A 25,318-nucleotide genomic window follows, 5' to 3' on the forward strand; every position below is an offset into this window, starting at 1 on the left:
GCAATGGCGTAATCTCGGATTACTACAACCTCTGCCTTCCGGGTTCAAGCAGTTCTTTCACCTCAGCCTCCCGAGTAGCTGGGATTACAGGTACCCACCATCATGCCTAGCTAATTTTTGGACAGACAGGGTTTCACTTTGTTGGCCAGGCTGGTCTTGAACTCCTGACCTCAGGTGATCCACCTGCCTCGGCCTCCCAAAGTGCTGGGATTACAGGCGTGAGCCACTGTGCCCAGCCTAATTTTTGTGTTTTTAGTAGAGATGGGATTTCTCCACGTTGGCCAGGCTGGTCTTGAACTCCTGACCTCGGGTGATCTACCTGTCTCGGCCTCCCGAAGTGCTGGGATTACAGGCGTGAGCCACTGTGCCCAGCCTAATTTTTTTGTTTTTAGTAGAGACGGGATTTCTCCACGTTGGCCAGGCTGGTCTTGAACTCCTGACCTCGGGTGATCTACCTGTCGCGGCCTCCCAAAGTGCTGGGATTACAGGCGTGAGCCACTGTGCCCAGCCTAATTTTTTTGTTTTTAGTAGAGACGGGATTTCTCCACGTTGGCCAGGCTGGTCTTGAACTCCTGACCTCGGGTGATCTACCTGTCGCGGCCTCCCAAAGTGCTGGGATTATAGGCCTGAGCCACTGCACCCAGCCACCATTTTTAAATGTCTGTGTTGCAATGAAATTTTAAAAGGGAGAGCTAAATTTTGATGTCAGTGTTTAAATAGATGCTGCCAAGAGCCATGTTGATAGCCCAAACCAATTTTCCATTTACACCAGTGATACACTTCAAGCCTGAAAAATGTAGTCCAGTGTGGGAAGAAGCCCTGTGATGGTGAGAAATGCAGTAAGAAACTGGGTTTTCCCATGGAACTGATAATTAATGCAATCAGATGTGAAAAGTATGTTTAAGGATAGTCTGGACATGAATGTGTATAATCTGTCTTTATCAGATAAACAAATAAAAGTGTTTGAGCTAATCATTGTTTCCTGAGTTAGAAGAATCCTCCTTATCAGATATCTGCTTTGGTCACTGGAAGGAAAGTAGAACATCCATCTTGGCGATCCTCATTGTTTCTTGGTACTCTGTATATCCTTTCCAAGAGACGGGTTTGTTTTATGAAATGGCTAAGATCATCACCACCACCATGAACAACATGCAAATGGAGCTGCTGCACAAAGTTTAGGGTGTTCTACTAAGCGTTGGGATTCCAGATAATTTTAAGGCATGTTACCCTGTACTGAAGAAACGTGGAACAGAGGCATCATCAAATCCTAAGTGCAGGGAAGCTTAGCCCATGTCCTTTGTTGATGAGGGAGTGATTCAATAAGAAAGAACCCAGTGATTTTTTTTCTCTACCTATTTTTATCTTACACTCTTGCCATTTCTTCTAATACCTTTTTGTCCTATCTTAACCTTCACCTATCAACCTACCCTGATCTTAATGACAAGGAAATTCATACATTTTAGTTCTTTAAAGAACTACTTTATTGAGATATAATTCACAAACTGTACAGTCCACCCTTTAAAATATATGATGCAATGGTTTTTAGTAAATTCACATAATCATGTGACCACTGCCACAAACAACATTCGAACATTTTCATCACCCCAAAAAGAGAACCCATGCCCATTGGCAATCAAAAGCCCATTTCCCCCCCAACCACCACACAGCCCCCAGCACTAGGCAATCATTATTCTACTTTCTATGTCCATGGGTATATTAAATACTGTGTTTTAATTGGGGGATAGGATGCCAGTAGTCAGAAAGGTTGAGCTCACATGAACTGTCGGCTTGGATTTCTGTGCGGATTAAACCAGCTTACTTCTGACACGGCAGGTGCTGGACTTTTTAACCTCTTTCCTCATTGTGCTCTCTGGCTTGTTACCTCTGTATCATAAAAGCATGAAAGGTCCTAGAAAAAATGGGTCTGCAGAAAACTGCATGGTTAAGTTACCCATTTGTGTTTTACAAAGATAGTGGAAGGGAATAACCTTTATCTTTGAGGGTCACATACAAAAAGCGATTTTCTCATCCTGCCTAACCTTAAAAAATCGACATTATTTTTACAGCAGCTTCTCTAAATTAACTTACACTTGAACAAACTAAAAACTGCAAGAAGAGTAGAGCTTAGCTGGCAGATCTAGTTTTGAACAAGTTTTTGATTTTGCTAATCTTGGTAGTGCATAAGGTCACTTGTGTAAATTTCCTGTAGAAAAATTCTTGGTTCTTGGACACAGAACAGTGTGATGGTTTACATTTCTATGAATTACCAGCTGATAAAATTCTCCTCTTTTGAGTGGGAGAAGAATTCAAGCCAGACAAGAACTTTTGTGGTAGGTAACTCTTACTTGAAATGTATTTGAATTTCTAGAGGCAAATTAATTTCTCTCTCTTTCACAATAAATAGGGGCCTGTCACCTTTTTTTTTTTTTTTTTCTCTAGTGAGCTGCTTCTCTAGATGGAAGAAAGTTAGTGCTTCCTTTTGATATTTTGAGAGTTTTATTTTTAGGCCTCTCCTTGGCTTTCTTTTCTCCTTGTAAAGCCAGTGTCAAAGTAATGGCAATGGTAAGTATGCTTAGCATTCTAAATTTTTTTAATGCGTGTTTATTACTAAGTAATTTATCTCCTTTTCTTCTACTTTATAGCTCTGTATTAAATACGGTTGGACCTTTTAATAAAAAAGAGGAAAGCCTATTTGGAAACATTAAAATAGCACAGGATAGGTCATTTTTAAGGTTCTCGTCAGATCACAATTTGGAAAGATCTTATCCTTTAAAACAAAAGTTTTGAACCAAGGATCCGTTGAAGGTAGGAAGTGACCCTCATTCATCTCCATCTTCCTTTGAAATTTCATACAGATTTTTTGGTGTATGTTTGGTGTGTATCTTTATTTTCTGGTGAGAAGATCCCTAACTTTAATAAGCATCAAAGTCACTGCCTTTAAATATCTTTTTGATTACTTTTACTGTAGTTATTGTTTTAAGATCTGCTTTTTGCCATTTAAAAACATCTTTCAAATACTGGTTAACTCTTAAATGGTTTTTTGGCAGGTATAAGATCCTTTTTGCAGTACCTTTTTTGGTTGGTTTAATACCTACCCAAAATTTTGGTCCAAGCTTTAGGGGCCTTCTCCCATAAGAATTCGGTTTAAAAGCAAAAGATTTTTAATGTAAATAAACTAGAATTTGCTTTTTAAAAAAAAATTAATTAATTAATTAATTATTTTTTGAGACAGAGTCTCGCTCTGTTGCCCAGGCTGGAGTGCAGTGGGATGATCTTGGCTCACTGCAGCCTCCGCCTCTGCCTCCTGGGTTCAAGCAATTCTTCTGCCTCAGCCTCCTGAGTAGCTGGGATTACAGGTGCCTGCTACTGTGCCCAGCTAATTTTTGTATTTTTGGTAGAGACGGGGTTTCACCATGTTGCCCAGTCTGGTCTCGAACTCCTGACTTCAGTTGGTCCACCCACCTTGGCCTCCCAAAGTGCTGGGATTGCAGGTGTGAGCTGCCGCGCCTGGCCTTGATTTGTTTTTGCATGTGAGAAAATGTGTGTTCTAGTGCAGTGTCATGTGTCATAAGGAGCATGATTTGTTCTTATCAATGCAATGATTACATTGGTTCTTCTACATGCAGTAGAATGCTGCTAGTAATGTGGTAATGCTAGTCGCCAGTCTTTTTAATCTCTATAACAGAGGAAGCAGAAGTAGAGCAGATCCTGGCCTTGTAGGTCTAGAGACCGAGCTATAGTGTCTTCTGGGAATGCACTTAAACAAAACACAGGTTTATAAATTGCTATGGTCACTGAGGTTTCAATCAAGATGGTAAGTACCTATGATTTGTGTGTATGTGCTACCCTTTTGAGAAGCATTGATTAGTCCGTTCTCTCACTGCTAGAAAGAAATACTGGAGATCGGGCAATTTATAAAGAAAAGGGGTTTAATTGGCTCAAGGTTCCGCAGGCCATGCGGGAAGCATGGTGGCTTCTGGGGAGGCCTCAGGAAACTTAGAATCATGGCAGAAGGCAAAGGAAAAGCAGGCACATCTTACGTGGCCAGAGCAGGAGGAAGAGAGAGGAGAGGTGCTACACACTTAAATAACCAGATTTCACAGTAACTCACTGACTCACTATCACAAGAATAGCACCCAGGGGATGGTGCTAGCCCATTCATGAGAGCTCTGCCCCCATGATCCAATCACCTCCCACTAGGCCCCACCTCCAACACTGGGGATTACAGTTCAGCGTGAGACTTGGTGGGGACACAGATCTAAACCATATCAAGCATTAATATTACTATTAACCTGTGTGAAAAGGAACTGAATTCTGCTGTGACATTTTTTGTTTAAGAATTAGGCCCTAGCGGGCATGGTGTCTGACGCCTGTAATCCTAGCACTTTGGGAGGCTGAGGCGGGCAGAGTGCCTGAGCTCAGGAGTTTAGACCAGCCTGGGCAACACGGTGAAACCCCGTCTCCACTAAAATACAAAAGAAATTATCCAGGCATGGTGGTATGCACCTGTAGTCTCAGCTACTCGGGAGGCTCAGGCAGGAGAATTGCTTGAACCCAGGAGGCGGAGGTTGCAATGAGCAGAGATCACACCACTGTACTCCAACCTCAGTGATGGCGCAGGATTCCATCTCTACAAAAAAAAAAAAAAAAAAAAAAAGAATTAGACTTAGGGAGCGCGTGGTGTCTCATGTCTGTAATCTTAGCACTTTGGGAAGCTAAGGTGGGCAGATCGCTTAAGGTTAGGAGTTTGAGACCAGCCTGGCCAACATGGCAAAACTCCATCTATACAAAACTACAAAAATTAGCTGGGCATGGTGGTGGACATCTGTAATCCCAGCTACTGAGAAGCCTGAGGCAGGAGAATCGCTTGAACCCAGGAGCTGGAGGTTGCAGTGAGCTGAGATCATACCATTGCACTCCAGGCTGGGTGACACAATGAGACTCCGTCTTAAAAAAAAAAATAAGCAGTGAAATAAAAGAAGTCATATATTTAAGAAATGAAATCCCTAATGTTTAAAAAGTATTTAATGTATAAATTTGTCTATTTTTTATATATTAGGGATTTCATTTTTTAAAATATGACTTTAAGCCAGGTGTGGTGGCTTATGCCTATAATCCCAGCACTTTCAGAGGCCAACATGGGCAGATCACCTGAGATCAGGAGTTCAAGACCAGCCTGGCCAACACGGTGAAACCCTGTTTCTACTAAAAATACAGAAATTAGCTGGGCATGGTGGTGGCATGCACCTGTAATCCCAGCTACTCGGGAAGCTGAGGCAGGAGACTTGCTTGAACCCCAGAGGTGGAGGTTGCAGTGAGCTGAGATCATGCCACTGCACTTCAGCTTGGGCGACAGAGCGAGACTCCATCTAAAAAAAAAAAATTGGTCTATACAACAAAAACAAAGCATTAGGAAATTGTCTCATGATTTAGGCACAAAATTAAAAGATTTATTTCAACAAACATTTATTGAATGCTTACCCATTTGACTGGATGATGTGTAGGAACAACAAGAGGTCTGAGGCATCGTAGTGGACCCATGGAGCTGATAATTTCAAGGCAGAGTAGACACTTCGTAAGTTTCTCTAGGTTTGTTTAGGATACCTATTTTGACAACCATACAGATCTTCAGAAAATAGGGATTATCACCAGGCACCACAAGGAAATAGGTGGAAAAATATTTAAAAATAAATTGTAAGCCAAGCATAGTGGTTAATGCCTGTAATCTCAGCATGTGATTTGGGAGGCCAAGGTAGGAGGATCACTTGAGGCCAGGAGTTCAAGACCAGTCTGGGCAACATGGTAAGACCCGTATCTACTTAAAAAATTTTTTTAATAAAATAAAATTTAAAATAAGTAAGTGAATTGTAGTAAAAATGCAGATTATGTTTCTCTGTCTGAAAATAAGCTATTCTGAAAAGCTAAGCTTTCCCAATGGTACGTGAGTTCTCTCTCTAATTATATCTTCTGTATTCCTCTCTCACTTAAATAATTTTCTTTTGAAAACTTTCTGAAGTTATATGCTTTCAGTCTTTGTATAATAATATATTGAACATGATTTAATCATCTCTTAGGTTCATTATTTTCAATCATATTATTGTATTGTGCTGTGATGGCAATGTCCCTAGGAACTGGACAGTTTATAGAGCAATTTGCCTGATCATTTTTGTTTTTTAAGTATCTTTTTTTTAAAGACAGTCTCTCTGTCACCCAGGCTGGAGTGCAGTTGTATGATCTCGGCTCACTGCAATCTCCGCCTCCCAGGTTCAAGCAATTCGTGCATCTCAGAACTCCCAAGCAGCTGGGATGGGACTACAGGTGCATGCCACCATGCCTGGCTAATTTTTTTTATATTTTTAGTAGAGACAGGGTTTCACCATGTTGACCAGGCTGCTCTCAAACTCCTGACGTCAAGTCATCCACCCACCTCAGCCTCCCAAAGTATTGGGATTACAGGCATGAGCCACCAAGCCCACCTTTAAACATCATTGTAAAAATCACTTCCCTTGCTATAGGAATTTGGCTTTGAGTTAACTAGGCCTTCCAGAAGCAATCGCCATGACTTTGTCATCTGGCCTAAGCTATAGCGTGAGGAGAGGGGAGGGAGACATCCAAAGTTAATTAGAACTAAGTATAAATTTGTCGTGGATTTAAGCCTTCTGTATAAGATAAATTCATCCATAGTATTTTTGGTAGTTTATTTACTTATTTGATTATTTCTGTTCTCATTAATTTTCTAATTATTGTGACTAGACAGCTAAGTTCTGGGTAAGATATGTCATTATTACATAATGATTTATTAAAATTCTTGGCATTATAAATGACTATACTGTGTTGTACTACTGTGTTGTACTTTTACTATATTTATGAAATATGAGAAATAAATAATAAACAGAAACTTTAAGAAGACTCGGTCACTTCATATCTCTTTGGTTTCTTTCTCTGTCTTTAACATTGGTCAGGTTCCAAACTAGTGAAAACTACAGAAACAAGTGCAGTTTTTTAGTAGATATAGTCTTCCGTTTTACGAAAATGTATTTAATCCCCACTCTTTTTTAAGTTTCACTTTGCTTTAAGGGGAGTGGTCTTGAGAAAACTTAGTATAGTTGTGAGTATCCATAGTGTCAAATGAGGAGAAGCATTGTAAGAATGTTAGGAGCAAAAGTTCTCACCACAATCTCATCGGGTATCCTGAGCTATTTTTTACTTGTTAACTCAGAACAACGAATACTAAAGAAAGTGCCAAACAACCTCAGTTCTTCTGGCTCACACTTATACATAGCAGAGATACGAAACAGCCCCAGTCCCAGATCTTCAGTGGGTAATTTTGGGAAAGTGTTTTTTGTAGAGATGTTGTTGAAGTCCATGGAAATCAGGTAGAACACTAAAGGACCCAGTTGATCTAGTACATTGCAACCCTCTGCTCTCATGTGCACCTCACACACAGCCAGTCTACAGATTAGAAACCACCATTTCTGGGTGTTCTTTTCCTTTTCCTTTTTTTTTTTTTTTTTTTTTTTGAGACGGAGTCTCGCTCTATCGCCAGGCTGGAGTGGTGCAATGGTGCAATCTTGGCTCACTGCAACCTCCGCCTCCCAAGTTCAAGCAATTCTCCTGCCTCAGCCTCCCGAGTAGCTGGGACCACATGCATGCACCACCATGCCTGGCTAATTTTTGTATTTTTAATAGAGACGGGGTTTCATCATGTTGGCCAGGATGGTCTTGATCCCTTGACCTCGTGATCTGCCCACCTTGGCCTCCCAAAGTGCTGGGATTACAGGTGTGAGCCACCACGCCTGTCTGGTTCTTTTCCTTTAACTTGTATTAACTGCATTTGTAGTTAAGTTTCTCTTTCTTCTTTCTTCAATAGGATCATCTCAACATATTTTAAAAATATGCCATATATATATATATAAAAGATTTGCCATCTCTGGGTCATTAAATGGCATCACAGACATAGAAATAGAAATGTACCAATTCCTTTTTTATGAAATTTATCCATTCATGCAAAAGAAGTGTTATAATTAATTAAAAATAATTTTGAACATTGAGTATCCTAGCCTCTGAGTGTGAAGCTCTTGGAAAATTAAAATGACATAATCATCACACTTGCAAAGCGTAAAGCCCAGTGGGGAAGAGCAACATGATAGGAACAAAGGTAGAGTATAATCAGTGCTGTTGCGGAATCACAGGCCAAGGGGAGCTCACGTCTTTGAACTTCAATTTCTTTATCTGTTGCGAGGAAGAGTATCTCATGAAGCTGTTTTGAAGCTTGTCTAAGATAATGTATGTGAAAACACTGTAAAATTTTAAAGCTGTGGACATGTCAGTTGTCATGTGCGGTTTAAAATAGAAGCTGGGACACTCTTTATTCTGAAACCATGTAGATAATCCAGGGATGAGACTGTAGTTAAAGTGAGGAAAACAATGTACCTGCATGTCAAATGCAGTTCCTGGGAGAATGTTTGAGATTGTATTATTGGGAGACTCTCATTCCAGAAATCATTTTGTTGGCATTTATACTAAGTGTTGATGACACTAAGAACAGCACAGCTTCATCTGACATCTCGCATTATTGTCAGCCGTTCTTAGTACCCATGGTATGTTTTTACTGTATCTTGCGAATAAGATAATATATTAAGCCTCCTGGCATATAAGGATATATATATAAGATACGTGTTGTATAGTTGGTTTCTAGAGTATCTTCATAGCAATCTTCCAGTATTTCTCTTTATTCCTATTCCCCCTCCCCCTCTGTTTTTTTCCCATTAGTTCTTTATAGGTAGGGAGATTATATGTCCCAGTTTCCCTGTCCTAGTTTATGTCTCTTGTCCCTACATCCCATCTACTTAACATTTTAACACCCTCAAAAGCATCCCGATTTGGACCTCACCTTAACTGGTCACCCTGGCTCAAAGCATAGAAGAAAATTAAATGAAGAGCCAGCAAATTAGTGAAATTGTACAGATCTGTGATAACTGACTTCAGTCACTGAGCTGAGCTGATTTACAGAGTGTGGATTTGGTCCAGTAATATCCTGGAATGCAACTTACAGAGTTCAGTAAGTAGTGCCTGATTATAGCTACACACTACAGCAGGTTTCCTAATGAGCTGTTAAAACGAAAGCATGTGTTTGTTCACTCTGGCACAGAACGGTAGCTTTGACACTTCAGTAGTTTTCACCATAGCATGGCTTGTTGGAGCTTGAAGACTGACATTCCTTCTTAAAGGCCCATCAAGGTTTTCATTCACTGTGAGCTATGTGTTAAGCTAGTATTGATCTTGTTTTTGACCATCATTCACCCATGGCAGCCAACCAGGGAGATGTAAAATGCTTTTGTCACCCCTCCCCACCTGTGCACCTCCTTTGGTGTGACTCATGGGATGACAGTTAACGATGCAGCTTGGAGGGATGGCCCTACATTGCAGCTTCTCTGCCTCATCCCGGCTACCCTTTTAGAATGAGAAAAGAGGATTGAAAGGTCCAAAAGCCTAGAGAGAAAATTCTGCAGTCCTGTGTTTTTCCGAGCAGAGGGGAAGGTGCCACTTTGTATGACTGCTTGCAATCCCCAGTATAATAGAATAAAACTATCCCTACTGCCAGCATTATGAAATTTGTATAAAGGTGGAGGGATTACTTTACTGTTTTATTAATATGCAATCCCAATATTTTCATTGTAGGGCAGCTTGCAAAAAGTTAATTGCAAATTGTGCTGAGTTAAAATCAAATACATAAATCTACCTTTCTCTGTTGGCAGCTGTACTGGAGTTTGGGATTGGCCTCTGTGCATATTAGAGCCAGAGAATGTATATTATTTAATTCGTGCAAAGTGAAAGTAAAAGATCAGGAAATAAAGAAAAATCAGGGGAATGGAACATTTTTAGTACGATCCCTGTTTTACTCTCCAGCAAGGGAAAAGTGGCTTAAAGATCTCTGTTACAACAGGGCTTCTCACACCTTAATGTGAGACTCTTGTTATGTAGATTCTGACTCTGGGTCTAGGATGGGGGCCTACGATTCTGCATTTCTAACTAGCCGTAGAGCATGCTGGTGCTGCTGGACCACAGGCCATGACTTGAGTAGCAGGGTGTCAGGAAGTGTCTGCTTCAGCAGGCTCCAACTTCACGTATCACTGTTGTAAAATATGCAGATTAGAGTGGCACACATCAGACCCTCAACTGTCAGGAGGAGCTGTGTTTTAGCTAGAGGTTAGGGTAAGAGGGACCACCCAGACTTTTAAAGCCTAAGTATTGTCTCCAGTCTCTTTACCAATCTTAAGGTATCCCTAACAGAGGCCCAGTGTTCCTGCTAATGAACTGAATAAAGAAATGTTATAGTCCATGGATTTGGACTTCCAGTAACGGCTTATTTTACATCTATGAAAGGCTACAAGGAAAGAAGTGGAGGGAAGGGCCGGAAGACTAAGAAAATAGGAAATGAGAAGAAATGCAGAAAGGAGAGTTCCATTTCCTCGTGCTTCTATCAAAGGAAAAAAAAAAAGATGTTATGTGCCTTCTCTTTCCACCTCTAAATAAAGCAACAGGGCCACCACTAACTAGTTTGTGTGACTGTATTCTGGCTGTTTAACAAAACGTTTCACAAAAACGTCCTCATCTGTGAAAGGAGGAATTTGAACTCGGGACGGTTTTCAGAGCCCCTTCAATTGTTAAAGCATAGCAATGAAGAATTCTATGGTCATACAACATTAAAAATCATACATATGTCCTTAGGAATGGGGTTTTATTTCTGTAAGAGCACCTCCAAAACAAATGTGTGTTAATATATGTGCATTTTATATTTTTCTTTATATTCTTTGTTCTCTTCCTTTTAAGAAAATCTGTTTTGTTTCATTGCTTCAAAATTCTTGAAAAATTTTCTATCTTTTTATATAATCCAGAGTTGGCTGTGTTAATTTCTGCTTCCATCGTACTAATTTGGGAAACCTGGCCTAATAATGGCAGAAATACCTAGAACTTTCTTCTGTGACTTACTGGCATTTTCCCTAAGCATCTGCATGTGTTGGGTGTATGTGTAAGTACCATGCATTAGATATGTCCTCTGTTGAAAGGATAAAGGAATGCTTGTTCCACAAGTTACCTTGGGTCCAACTCTGTTCTGTACTCAGTCTGTTCTCTCAACACAATGACCTCTTCAGTCTTAGGACAGAAGTCTGGAGTTTATTCACATCTCTATTTTGACTAATTGTTTTACACATCAGGCTCCATATAATGTAGTGGATAATGAAATGCTCTAAGTAAGTTAGGGATTTTCCATTCTTAGACTTACGGATGAGAGAATTTCAAAAATTATCTACAAATTTACCCTCATAGATAATGTCCCTATGATATACAGAGGTTGAGTTCTATAATATATAAATTGCTCTGAGCCAGAAATGAAAAATAAACATAGAATCCCATGTTAAAAAACTAAAGTTGCTATATTAAAATTAATAGAATGCAGGGATGTTTGATGCATTGTTTTGAGGATGTGTTTACTGTGTTCAAAGCAATAAATTTATGAATGGAATCTAGTTTCATTATCCCTCCTATAATATTTTGGCGAGAATATAAATGAATACCGGCTTTTTGAAGGACAACCTGACATTATCCATTAGAATGTGTAGTCTTTATTTTCTTCATCTCACAGATTCACTTCTTATAATTTACCCATTTATAATTATTGCACATATTCGTTTGGAATTATTGGACGGGTACAGAAAGCTGCATGTAAAAGTATGTTCATCAAAGTGTTCGCAGCATGGGCCAGGTGCGATGGCTTACACCTGTAATCCCAGCACTTTGGGAGGCTAAGGCGGGTTGGATCATCTGAGGTCAGGAGTTTGAGACCAGCCTGGCCAACATGGTGAAACCCCATCTCTACTAAAAATACAAAAAAATTAGCCAGACATAGTGGTGCGCACCTGTAATCCCAGCTACTCAGGAGACTGAGGCAGGAGAATCACTTGAATCTGGGAGGCAGAGTTTGCAGTGAGCCGCGATCGTGCCATTCATTGCACTCCAGCCTGGGTGACAAGAGCGAAACTCTGTCTCAAAGATAAAGTGTTTGCAGTGTGAAGAAAGAATCTGAATATTCAACAATAAAGAAAGGCCAAATGACACAAATATGAAAGGGGAGTACTATGCAGCCATTAAAAAGAGATGTGGTTATTATCTTAGGAAGATTAATATGAAGTTAAAAGTTATAAAGGAACATTTGGGGAAAATGTATAGGTACATACATGCTTATATAAGCACAAGGAAGAACTGGGAAGCAATACACCAAAACCTTGATAGTAGTAGAATTACGGCTGATTTTTTTACTTTCTCTCTCATTCATTTCTTTATTATTGAATATTTAGTACTAGTACATGGAGGGGGAATAGCAAACTTAATTTGGAAGGAATGGGACAAAAGTAGCCACCCTGGGAGCTGAGTTAGAGGAGAACACAGAGCCCAGGTGTTTCAGCATCTCTTCTGGCATCAGCAATGGGAATTCTCTGACTAGTCCTCACTGTGCCACAGAAGCTTCCTGCACACAGCTGGGTCCTGTGAGGCAAGACCTGTGTCCTGCTGACTCATACACAGCATCCCATATGGCCGTAACTTTATTTAGCTACGTCAGCTCAAGGGAGCCTTGTGTTCCCTGTGGGCCCAGGATTTAGAAGAGCGTAATCATAGAATGTCAGGCCTGGAAGTGTCATTAGGGCTGTCCCAGTCTGGACATGAAGAATCCGAGGCCCAGAGCATTTAAGTAATATTCCCAGAGTCCCAGAGGTGGTTTGAGGCCAAGTGGAAATGAAAATGCAGTTCCCAGGCTCTTGGTCTCTCTAGTGCTACTACTTTGCTTGTCTCCAAGCTCTGCTGTGGTAGATGAGTCTCCAGTTCTCACAAGCAGTTTTTAAGGCCAGAGCAAAAGGTTTCCAGGTAAGAGAATTTTTTTTCATGTAAGAGAAGATTAAATTAATAGGACTTTTGTTCAGATATGCATTCGTTGAGATACGTGGAAATTCAGGGGTTGCTGACTTTCCTTGGGTCTGGCCTCTTTTGGATATTTAATAAAGGCTGCAAAACCTCTCCCTTGAATGATGCATGTTTGCTGAAAACCACAAAACTTTGCATATGATTTCGGAGGTTTCAAGAGCTCTGTAAAGCCTGTCCCTGGGTTATAAATGTCCTTTGTCTTGTGCTCCCCTGTTTTCAAGCAGTTCTCTTGCATTTGGAGGTAATGGAACTGTGATCTGGTTTGGTTTTCATACCTTTGTTGCTGATATGTTTTCTTCAAACAAAAAAAGAGAAGGAAAGGAAAGCAACTAGGACGATGAACAAGCCTCATCACATTGGATACTTAGTGTTTTCTTTGTGTTTACAGTTGCTGTTAGATTGTCATTCCAATAAAAGTAAAATTGTGTAATACTTTTTAAAGCTCCCATCACACTAGCACAACTGCTTTCATTTTTTGCAGTGTGTTCCAATGTGTTCCTGTCCGCATGGATACTTCATGGTTACAGCCAAAGACTGTTCATTATGCCCTTTCTTGCTTCCACATGAAAGACACAAGCTGAGGCTGAAATTGAGTGGCTTCTTACCAAAAATTAGGTATTTGAATAAGAGCAGATGGTTTTTACTTAAAAGATATAAGTTTTGAAAATGGCCACATGCAGTGGTTAACACACTGATGACTGGACTTACCTGAAAAGTTTCTAATTCAGTAGCCCAGTGTGGGGCCCAAGAATATGCATTTCTAATAAGTCCCCAGGTGATGCTGACACCACTGGTCCACGGCCACACTTTGAGAAACAGTGGCCCAGAGAATAAGAGTCTTAGAAGGCAGTGTGTTTTCCAGATTTTGCTGAAGACAAGAATCACTTGAGAGTATTTGTTAAAAATGTAAATTTTAACCCTATGTCAGACTCACTGAATCAAAATCTCTGGGAGAATCTTGGCATACTGTATTCTCAGATTTGGAGGAACTACTATTCTGTTGCTATCAGGTAAGCCCCATAGAGCGTCACTTGTTTGCAAACCACTCAAAGGACAGTAGAATTTTTTTTCAAACACTCAACCAGAAGGGACAATATATTTACCACTCTAATAGTTTTCTCATCCATTGTCTGCTTTGACCCTATGACCACATCAGCCCCTAGCAGCATCCACATTTTTAAGTGAATTTTAAGTCATCCTTCTAAGGCATAAATATTTTTGTTTCAGGTACCAAATATATTGTATGAAAGAGATACCAGAATACCTGCTTTCTGAGAATTTCCTCAAGTTTTACTGAGTTCCTTTTTAATAAGCATAGTCAGGATATGCATTTGTGTGTGTGAGAGAGAGAGAGAGAAAAAAAAAGATAAAGGGAGGAAGGAAAAAGAAATGTGGTTTCTGACAAGTTCAAGTTCCCTAGTGATGGTGATGCTGCTGATCTCGGAACACGTTTTGAGAACCACTGGAATAGACCAATAACTCTCAAATGTAGCAGTTGAAATCTCCTGGAGGAGCTTTGAAATACACTTCTGCTCAGGTCCCACCCCCAGAGAATAGTTTAATTGGTCTTTGGTAAGGCCTAGACAGTAATTCTAATAATCATCCAGCTGGGCGCGGTGGCTCACGCCTGTAACCCCAGCACTCTGGGAGGCCAAAGCAAGTGGATCACCTGCGGTCAGGAGTTCAGGACCAGCCTGGCCAACATGGTGAAACCCCGTCTCTACTAAATATACAAGAAATTAGCCGGTCATGATGGCACACGCTTGTAATCCCAGCTACTCGGGAGGCTGAGGCAGGAGAATCGCTTGAACCCGGGAGGCAGAGGTTGCAGTGAGTAGAGATCACTCCATGGCACTCCAGCCTGGGAAACAAGAGCAAAACTCTGTCTCAAAAAAAAAAAAATCCAAGATTGTGAACCATCACTGTAGGTCGCTCCAGATAAAAAGGTAATGGGGTTAGGAAGCTTAAGACTTGATGAGGAAAAATAAAGGTCAAACCAGTGCTCCTCCCACTTCAATGTGCATACAAATCACCTGGGGGTCTTGCTGGAATGCAGATTGAGTCCATAGGTCTAGGGTAGGGCCCAAGATGCTGCTTTTTTTAAATCAAGTCTGACGGATGATGCTGCGATTGCCTGGGGGTCTGCACTTTGAGTAGTGAGGTGGTTACAAAGTGTTGACCTGTGTAAGTGCTTATCAACACACAGTTTTTATATATTTTTAAGTAGTCTAGAACAAATAAAAGCAATGTCATTGAGGTTTCAGACACCTTAACTTAGAAACAATAAATATTTTGCCATTAATGACTATTTCCCTTCCTTTGATAGCTAAAACATTTTGGTTTTGCTTCTCCCTACCTGCCTACTCAGAGTTTCAATCAAATGTTTGTAAATTAATTTTGCTTTAGTATGACACATGTATTAACAGGCCTTTCCCCTTTATAACTGAGTCCCAGGATTCATTGAGTTGGAGAATCTTGCCTTCTGGCTTCCTCCTTGCCTTAGACCTTGCCCTTGAGGTGTTACTGCCCTAGGAGGCTGAAAGTTTAGTAATGCCCCAGGGCCTCGTTGCAGGAGCTAGTCACTTTTGGTACTTTCTTGCTGTCAGACTGCAGGCTCTGGGAGCCAGTCTTCTTGTGACATGAGTTCATCCTGTGTCTCTGGCTTGAGCCCAACCTTTCAGGCCTGGGTTAGGGGTGAAGCCTTTTCTCTGGCAGGTCCCACAGTCTGGCGCCTTTCCTAGTGTGGTGGAGTTGAGACCTTGCTGTCAGAGCCTATTCAGAAGGAGAGAGGGAGAGACAAGACCTTTGTGTGAGGAAGAAGGAGTTTAAGTCCCTTCTGTGGAATCTGTTTCCTCTGGCCTGTTGCGTTTTCTCAGCTGAACATGGCGGAAGTGGTTGATATTTGAATTAGAGGCTATGAAAGCTTCCTTGGGAAATGGATGGGGCTGAGCCAGTGGTCTTCCCCTTCTGCCTCTACCTCATGCTGACCAGGGGACAAGGCTCTGTCTCCTGGGTGTGGCCTGTCATTGGTCAGTCTCTGACCATACTCCTGTTTTCCAAGGCATTCCTCAACAGAATGGGATCAGGCTTTTTCAGTCATTTCTTATTTTTAAATAGGCATCTCCATGGCAGATGCCCCTACTCCCTCCCTGTGCCTGAATATTTGCCTGTCTAGCATGAGTAGGCGAACGTCAGCAGAACTCAAAGAATCATGAAAGGGATGTGCTTGTCCTAGCAGGAGAGTCTGTGACAATAAAAAAGAAGATATTGTTCTGAGTCTCCTCTATTAAAAAGTGAAAAGCTTAAGCGAGGTTTATTTCCACTAAAGGAAAGCAACATAAGGCAGCTTGACCTTGAGTGTGATTGGAGCACTGTAAATGCTACTTCTACTTTTTTCCTTTTTTTTTATTGTGGTAAAAAACACAGCACAGATTTGCCCTCTTAATTTTTAAGTGTACATTTCATTATTGTTAACTGTATGCACATTGCCATATGACAGATCTCTGGAGCTTTTCCATTTCACATGACTAAAATGCTATACTCATCAAACAACTATTTGTTTCCCCCTCCCTCTCGCGCCAGCCCCTGGCAGCAACCTTTCTACTTTCTGTTTCTGAGTTTAAGTACATGTATATGTCATAGAAATTTGGCTTTTTGTGATTGGCTTATTTCACTTAACTCAGTGTCCTCAAGTTTCCATTCTATTCATGTTGTAGCATGTGATAGAATTTTCTTTTTTGTAGGCTAGTAGTCCATTGTATATATATATACCACATTTTCCTTAGGCACTCATCTGTTAATGGACATTTAGGTTGCTTCTGCACCTTGGTCATTGTGAATAATTCTTTAGTGAACATGGGGTACAAATATCTCTTTGAGTTCCTGTTTTTAGTTCTTTTGGACATATGCCTGGAAGTAGGGTTGTTGGATCATATGGTAGTTCTTATTTTTTTGAGGAACCTCTATACTGTTTTCTATAGCAGCTGCACCATTTTACAATTTCAACAACCCTCACCAATGTCGGGTTCCAGTTTCTCCACATGCTACCAAATGCTTTGTTTTTTTTGTTGTTTGTTTTTGTCTTTTTTTTTTTTTTTTTTAAATAGTGGCCATCCTAATGAGTATAAGGTGATATTGTGGTTTTGATTTGGTTCTGCCTTTTTAAACTCCGAATTCAATCTCTGGTTCCAGCTTTTCCCATATTCATTTTCAGCTGAGTTGTGTATGCTGTGTTGGTAACTTAAATTTAACATTGTGAGAGCTTTTATCAGGCAGCAAATTGTAAAGCCCCCTCTAGGTCAGACACTTGACCTCTTTAAAGCTTAAGTTAGGAACTTGTATGTTCTGAAGAAAACACAAGAAAATCTGGGTAATTTCCATTTAGCGTGAGCCTTTCTGTTTTCTTGGTGGTGGTGGTGGTGTGGGGGTGGTATAGTGTCTCCCTAGGTTGCCCAGGCTGGAATGCAGTGGCTCTTCACAGGTGCAATCATAGCTCACTACAGCCTCGAACTCCTGTCTCAGCCTCACAAGTAGCTGGGACTACAGGTATGTACCACCATACTCAGCTCCTTTCTGCTTTAAACAGTGGAAAAAATACATGTATTTTTTAAATCGAAGGGCTGGTTATATCTTCAAGGTGAAATCCTCTATGTGAAATCTGAATAAACTATTCCTGGAATATCCAGTGTCCTTTCCCCATGATGATAAACTAAGGAAGCCCAGAGCTGCCTCTCTTTAAAGATAGTAAGAAACCTATGCATAAACATAACACTTAAAAATAAGATCATTTATTTTATTTTACTCATCAGCTTAAACCCATCAATGACTTTTAACTTAGAAGAAAACCTAGTCTTCCTAGTATGACCAACAGGACTAAGCACATCTCATAAGCTAGCCTCTGCTTACCTCTCACTTCAACCCAGCCTGCTCTTTCCCTCTCTTAAAAACTCAGTAGCTCAAATATATGGAGCTCTTTCTGGCCCTGAGCCTCCAGACCTTTTAAAGAAAAAAAAAAAAGATTGTAATTTTGATGAAGACCACATTGTCAATTTTTATTTCTATGGCTTTTACTTTTGGTATTGTGTCTAGACCTCTCCAAGCCCTAGGCCTTAAAGATATTCTAGGTTTTCTTAAGTTTTATAGTTTTTTGTTTTAATTTTAGATTTAAGATCCATTTGGAATTAACTTATATAAGACAGAAGGTCAAGAAGATTCATTATTTTGACTATAGATGTCAGATTGCTATAACACTGTTGAAAAGACTTTCCTTCCTTTTCTGAAAGAGTTTTTCTTTTCTGAAATGCCTTTGTCAAAAATCACATGGGCACATTTGTGTGGGTCTATTTCTGGGCCGTATGCTGTTCCTGGGACCATTTTCACCTTCCACCTTCCCCCTAGTTAACTCCTACTTATCCTTCAGGTCTTAGTTTCAGTGTTGTTTCCCTGGAAAGACCTTTAAGGACCACTCATTCCTATGCATCTGCATATGCTCAACTTCAGTCTTAAGGAAGGGTGCCTCTGTTATTCTCACTCATCACCTGTTTTTTCCTCCTTCATAGCATTTACGACAATATGTTTATAACTTTTTTCGTTTGTGCACATACAGTTCATGCCTAAAGCCTCAAAAAGGTAAGAACTGAGTTTATTTTGTTCACCACTGTAGTGCCTAGTACTGTGCCTATTGGATACTGAGTTCTCAGTTACTGTTTTTGAATAAATGAGTGAAACAAAGTTAGGCCTCCTGAGGGATGTTTTCTAAATCCCTAGGTGTCATTTTCTTAAAATCAGAGGATATTCTTGGCTCTTGGAGCCTTAGGGCATAATTTTTTCCCAATTAACCCATCTTTGAAGATAGGGGTTTTGACAACTTTTGGCCTACCTCAGAGTCACCTAGAGGGTTATGAAAATGCAGATTGCAGGGCCCCAAACCCAGAGTTCCTGCTTCCGTAGGTCTGGGATGGACCCAAAAATTTGGATTTCTAGCAAGTTCCCAGAAGATAATGCTGATGCTGCTGTTCTGGGAGCCCACTTTGAGAACTGTATTAGTCTGTTCTTGTACTGCTACAAAGAACTACCTGAGACTGGGTAATTTATGAAGTAAAAAGGTTTAATTGACTCACAGTTCCACAGGCTGTAAAGGAGGCATGGCTGGGAAGCCTCAGGAAACTTACAGTCATGGTAGATGGCAAAGGGGAAGGTGTCATATCCTACATGGTGGGAGCAGGAAAAAGAGAGGGAAGAAAGTGATGCTATGCACTTTTAAACAACCAGTTCGCGGGGAAGTCCGCCCCCATGATCTAATCACTTCCCACCAGGCCCCTCTTCCAGCATGGAGGATTAGAACTTACAAGATTTGGGTGGGGACACAAATCCAAACGATACCAAGCACTAGTGTTTTGAGGTTAAGAATCTGAGGAGCCCCGAGTCACTGAGTCGCCGCCACTGCCAAGGACTCAGCTCCCCCTTCTCCTGCCACTTCCCCCTTTTGCAGCCATTTCCACTGAGGATAGGGAATCGTATGTCCACAATCCAGAACCTCCATTCTTTCCAGCCCTTTGCTGATACAAGTAAGGGTGATGACCTGCTCCCTGCTGGCACTGAGGATTATATCCGTATAAGAATTCATCCAACAGAGAAACAGCAGGAAGACCCTTACTCTGTCCAAGGGATTGCTGATGATTATGATAAAAATAAATCAATGCAGGCATTTAAAAAGAAATTTGCCTGCAATGGTACTGTAATTGAGCATCCAGAATATGGAGAAGTCATTCAGCTACAGGGTGACCAGCGCAAGAACATATGGCAGTTCCTCATAGAGATTGGAATGGCTAAGGACAACCAGCTAAATGTTCATGGGTTTTAAGTGCTATGGCTCGCTGAAGCTTGAGTGAAGATTTCCTTGCAATGAGTAGAATTTCCTTTCTGTCCCTTGTCACAAGTTTAAAAACCTCACAGCTTGTATAATGTAACGATTTGTGGTCTGCTTTTAACTTGGCCTAGGGTAACTCCTTCATGCAGTAAACTGAAAAGAACCATGCTGTCTAGTCTTGAAGTGCCTCATTTAAACAGAGGTCAAGCAGTAGGCGCCTGGCAGTGTCAAGCCTGAAACAAAGCAATACCATCATGTTTCAGCCACACTCAGCCCTAAGATCATAGACAACTACGTCTGGCCAGATGCTGCTCCTCTGCTCTCCCTCTGCAGAGTTCCCTGTCCTAAGAGAATGTCACCACCTGAACAATCCTCGGTGAATCTGAGAGGAGAGGATGGGGTAAGGCAGCAACAGCAGCTCTACCACTGGAAGGGAGCCTTTGGTGGTCAAAGAAAGATCCCCTGGTGTCCCCAACCTGACCAGGAGCAGAGTTTTAGAGAGGCCCCCTTCCCAGTAGTGAGATGATAGGACATCTGGCTTACCACAAAGGTCTTTTTGACCAGACATATCCTAGCTAAGGGATGTCCAAACACCAGAATGTGAGGCCAACCTTCCATCAAAGTTAAACCTTTGACAAGGGAACAAATCTCAAACTGATGTAGCAGTCATGTAGCTAGCTGTAGAGCTTGCAACTTAATGGCAACAGCTGTCCAGTGCCATGGGAAGTAACAAACTGGTTTTGAGGTTTTGTTTTGTTTTGTTTTCCCTCCAGTTTTAATGTTAGGTGTAATGTATTTAACCTCCCCCCCTTTTTTTATTTAAGTTCTAGGGTACATGTGCACAACATGCAAGTTTATTACTTATGTATATATGTGCCATGTTGGTGTGCTACACCCATTAACTCGTCATTTACATTAGGTATTTCTCTTAATGCTATCCCTCCCCGCTTCTCCCACCCCACAACAGGCCCCGGTGTGTGATGTTCCCCTTCCTGTGTCCAAGTGTTCGCATTGTTCAATTCTCACCTATGAGTGAGAACATGTGGTGTTTGGTTTTCTGTCCTTGTGATAGTTTGCTCAGAATGATGGTTTCCAGCTTCATCCATGTCCCTACAAAGGACATGAACTCATTCTTTTTAATGGCTACATAGTATTCCATGGTGTATATGTGCCACATTTTCTTAATCCAGTCTGTCATTGATGGACATTTGGGTTGGTTCCAAGTCTTTGCTGTTGTGAATTGTGAATAGTGCTGCAATAAACATGTGTGCATGTGTCTTTATAGTAGCATGATTTATAATCCTTTGGGTATATACCCAGTAATGGGATCACTGGGTCAAATGATATTTCTAGTTCTAGATCCTTGAGGAATTGCCACACTGTCTACCACAATGGTTGAACTAGTTTACAGTCCCACCAACAGTGTAAAGGTGTTCCTATTTCTACATATCCTCTGCAGCAGGTGTTGTTTCCTGACTTTTTAATGATCGCCATCCTAACTGGTGTGAGATGGTTATCTCATTGTGGTTTTGATTTGCATTTCTCTGATGACCAGTGATGATGAGCATTTTGTCATGTCTGTTGGCTGCATAAATGTCTTCTTTTGAGAAGTGTCTGTTCATATCCTTCGCCCACTTTTTGATGGGGTTGTTTGATTTTTTTCTTGAAAATTTAAGTTCTTTGTTGAATCTGGATATTAGCCCTTTGTCAGATGGATAGAAGCCAAATCATGAGTGAACTCCTGTTCACAATTGCTTCAAAGAGAATAAAATAATCTAGGAATCCAACTTACAAGGGATGTGAATGACCTCTTCAAGGAAAACTACAAACCACTGCTCAACAAAATAAAAGAGGACACAAACAAATGGAAGAACACTCCATGCTCATGGATTGGAAGAATCAGTATCGTGAAAATGGCCATAGTGCCCAAGGTAATTTATAGATTCAGTGCCATCCCTTTCAAGCTACGAGTTACTTTCTTCACAGAATTGGAAAAAACTACTTTAAAGTTCATATGGAACCAAAAAAGAGCCCACATTGCCAAGACAATCCTAAGCAAAAAGAACAAAGCTGGAGGCATCACACTGCCTGACTCCAAACTATACTACAGTCTACAGTAACCAAAACAGCATGGTACTGGTACCAAAACAGAGATGGAGACCAATGGAACAGAACAGAGGCCTCAGAAATAACACTGCACATCTACAACCATCTGATTTTTGACAAACCTGACAAAAACAAGAAGTGGGGAAAGAATTCCCTTTTTAGTAAGTGGTGCTGGGAAAACTGGCTAGCTATATGTAGAAAGCTGAAACTGCATCCCTTCCTTACACCTTATATAAAAATTAATTTTTTTTTTTTTTTTTGTTTTGAGACAGAGTCTTGCTCTGTCGCCCGGGCTGGAGTACAGTGGCATGATCTCAGCTCACTGCAATCTCCGCCTCCTGGGTTCAAGTGATTCTCCTGCCTCAGTCTCCTGAGTAGCTGGGATTACAGGCACCTGCCACCACACCTGGCTAATTTTTGTATTTTTAGTAGAGATGGTGTTTCGCCATGTTGGCCAGGCTGGTCTCAAACTCCTGACCTCACGTGATCCACCCACCTTGGCCTCCCAAAGTCCTAAGATTACAGGCGTTAGCCACCACGCTGGGCCTAAACCCTTATTTAAATAAAACTTGTTTTCAGAAAAAAATGAATCTGAGGATGTGTTACATGTCACCCTTTTACTTAGTGAGAGTCCCAGGCACACTTGAGCTTGTTAACAGTATTCATCAATTTAACAGTTGATCAGAGAAGGTCACGTAAGAATCCAATCTCAGTGGAATTAAAGGAAAAATTTTTGCTAAAGCAGAAAATAAATGAGAACTGTACATTTAAAATAAATAATGAACAGAGAGCCTTTCAAATCATGCTAAACTAACTCATATCTGTGGCCACTACATTGTTGTTCCTTAATGCTTAAATAGGTAAAAGCACTGATACTTTAGTTGAAACTACCAGCAGTAGGAATGTTTACTCAGTAAGAGCAAGACTCCACTAATACAATCATGTTTATAAAGTCAAAGTTTAGGTTTCTGCTAGGGTCTGTTTTCCCTAGATCAATTACAAACAAAGGAATACAGTCTTATTGTACCTATACTGAGTCATAAAATTATTTTCCTCCCAACTCAGGAAGAAACATAAAGGTGGTTAACTGAAAAAGAAGAAAGTTTAATCATTCTGATTTTCATTCAGATGCTCTTCTTTAGACTATCTATTGCTGCTTTCTTTTGTAGCAGAACAGCTGATTTTCAGCCTAGGTTTTCATGATCTGATAAACCTTCACTGGTAAGTGTTAGTTTTCTTTAAATGTTCAGGAAGCTGTGTGGGTCTCAGAGACCCAGCTGGAGCAGAGCCAGCACGGGATTCTGAAAGCATTTGCAGCTCCGAGATGGTTTTAACCTGTTCGTTGGCAGTGCAGCCCTTGTGTACGCTCTTGGAAAGATACTGATGTGTACTTTCATGATGTAGAATGGATGAGCAGTGAGGGTTTCTAGAAAGGCTGAACACACTCATGCCCACTTTGGGACACAAGGAGGCAGATGCTATCATGGGAACTCTTCAAATAAGGTGGTATGGTTTGGCTGTATCCCCACCCAAATCTCGTCTTGAATTGTAGTTCCCATAATCTCGTGTGTCGTGGGAGGGACTCGATAGGAGGTAATTGAATCACGGGGGCAGTTACCCTGATTCTATTCTTGTGATAGTTTTCACGAGATCTAATGCTTTTATAAGGGGCTTTCCCCGCTTTTGGTTGGCACTTCTTCTTGCTGCTGCCATGTGAAGGATGCGTTTGCTTCCCCTTCTGCCATGATTGTAAGTTTCCTGAGGTCTCCCCAGCCATGCTGAACTGTGAGTCAGTTAAACCTCTTCCCTTTATAAATTACCCAGTCTCTGGTGTGTCTTTATTAGCATTGTGAGAATGGACTAATACCTAAGGCAAAAAAGATGAGTCAGGAATTAGCTTTTAGTACAGCTAATCTGTTAAGCACAGTATGAACCTAAATTTAATTTTCTTTGGACTCAAAGCACAGTTCTCTAGTTAGATTACTTTTGGGGGAGAGGGTGGGTAGGTGTCTAATTTGTTCATTGCTATATCTTCAGTGCCAAAAACAGTGCCTGGCACACAAAGGGCACTCATTTGTTGAATGAATAAATGAATTTATTTACTGTTGTTTCTTCCATATTTTCTCTTTATTGTCTACATTTTTATTTGTTTCTGTGCCTGTGATAAAAATACCTCCACCAGCTTCTTACCTTTATTACCCCAAATAATAAAGTTGCGGCTGGGCGCGGTGGCTCAAGCCTGTAATCCCAGCACTTTGGGAGGCCGAGACGGGTGGATCACGAGGTCAGGAGATCGAGACCATCCTGGCTAACACGGTGAAACCCCGTCTCTACTAAAAAATACAAAAAACTAGCTGGGCGAGGTGGTGGGCGCCTGTAGTCCCAGTTACTCGGGAGGCTGAGGCAAGAGAATGGCCTGAACCCGAGAGGCGGAGCTTGCAGTGAGTTGAAATCCGGCCACTGCACTCCAGCCTGGGCGACAGAGCAAGACTCCGTCTCAAAATAAATAAATAAATAAGAATAAAGTTGCACGTATAATTGTTTGGGCAAATACAGCGTAAAATTTCCCTAATAGGCAAATCTCAACCTTTTTCCTACATTAGAAATGAAAGCCAGTATCCAAGTAAGATTCTGATCTGGTTTGGATCCGTGTCCCCTCCAAATCTCGTGTTAAAACGTGATCCCCAATGTTGGAGGTGGGGCCTGGTGGGAGATGTCTGGATCACAGGGGCAGATCCCTCATAAATGGCTTGGTGCCTTCCTATATAGAAATGAGCTTTTTCCCCTGACTTCATGAGAGAGCTGGCTGTTTAAAAAGAGCCTGGCACTTTTCCTTTCTCTCTCTTGCTCCACGTCTCACCATGTAATATGCCAGCTCCCCCTTTCCTTCTCTAAGTTTCTTGAGGCCCTCACCGGAAGCAGATGCTGGCACTGCACTTCCTGTACATCTTGCAGAACCATGAGCCAAAATAAACCTCATTTCTTTATAAATTACCCAGTCTCAGGTACTGCTTTGTAGCAATAGAAACTGACTAACACAGATTATAATTTAGATCTTGATCCGTAATTGAGGTTTCTCTTCACCTCTAACCCACTCATACCAAGAAAATTATCTACTATGTTCGAAGAAGCCAAATGGGATTGGGTCATGTTGGGTAATTTGGTTGCAAAATGTCTAAGAGCTGGTTAATATCACCCCTACTCTTCCTATGGTAGGAGCCAGTATTGGAAATCACCAGAAGATAATCAGATAATAAACTGTGGTGAGAGTTTCTACTCCAGCGTACTTTTGTTACTTTAATTATTGACTTTTTGTGTAGTCGACAGGAATATGTGAGTAATCATACTTGATGTATAATAAGA

At 41.0% G+C, this 25,318-nt stretch overlaps 1 protein-coding gene and 1 pseudogene across 10 annotated transcripts in view; both read left to right on the forward strand.

The window, feature by feature from the left end:
- Positions 1 to 25,318, forward strand: part of KANK1 (KN motif and ankyrin repeat domains 1) — a 246,536-nt gene that overhangs the window by 132,384 nt on the left and 88,834 nt on the right. Inside the window, exon 1 of one of the 10 annotated variants that reach the window (XM_007969401.3) lies at positions 2,648 to 2,805. The exons of the other annotated variants lie outside the window; for them this stretch is intronic. The gene's annotated coding sequence lies outside the window, so the exon portion shown is untranslated. Of the gene's footprint in view, positions 1 to 2,647; positions 2,806 to 25,318 lie in introns of those variants that run through there. 10 annotated transcript variants of the gene reach the window in all.
- Positions 18,844 to 20,105, forward strand: LOC103219532 (eukaryotic translation initiation factor 1 pseudogene; annotated as a pseudogene).

This window comes from Chlorocebus sabaeus, chromosome 12, assembly GCF_047675955.1.
Source record: "Chlorocebus sabaeus isolate Y175 chromosome 12, mChlSab1.0.hap1, whole genome shotgun sequence".
In the NCBI taxonomy this organism is placed as follows: domain Eukaryota; kingdom Metazoa; phylum Chordata; class Mammalia; order Primates; family Cercopithecidae; genus Chlorocebus; species Chlorocebus sabaeus.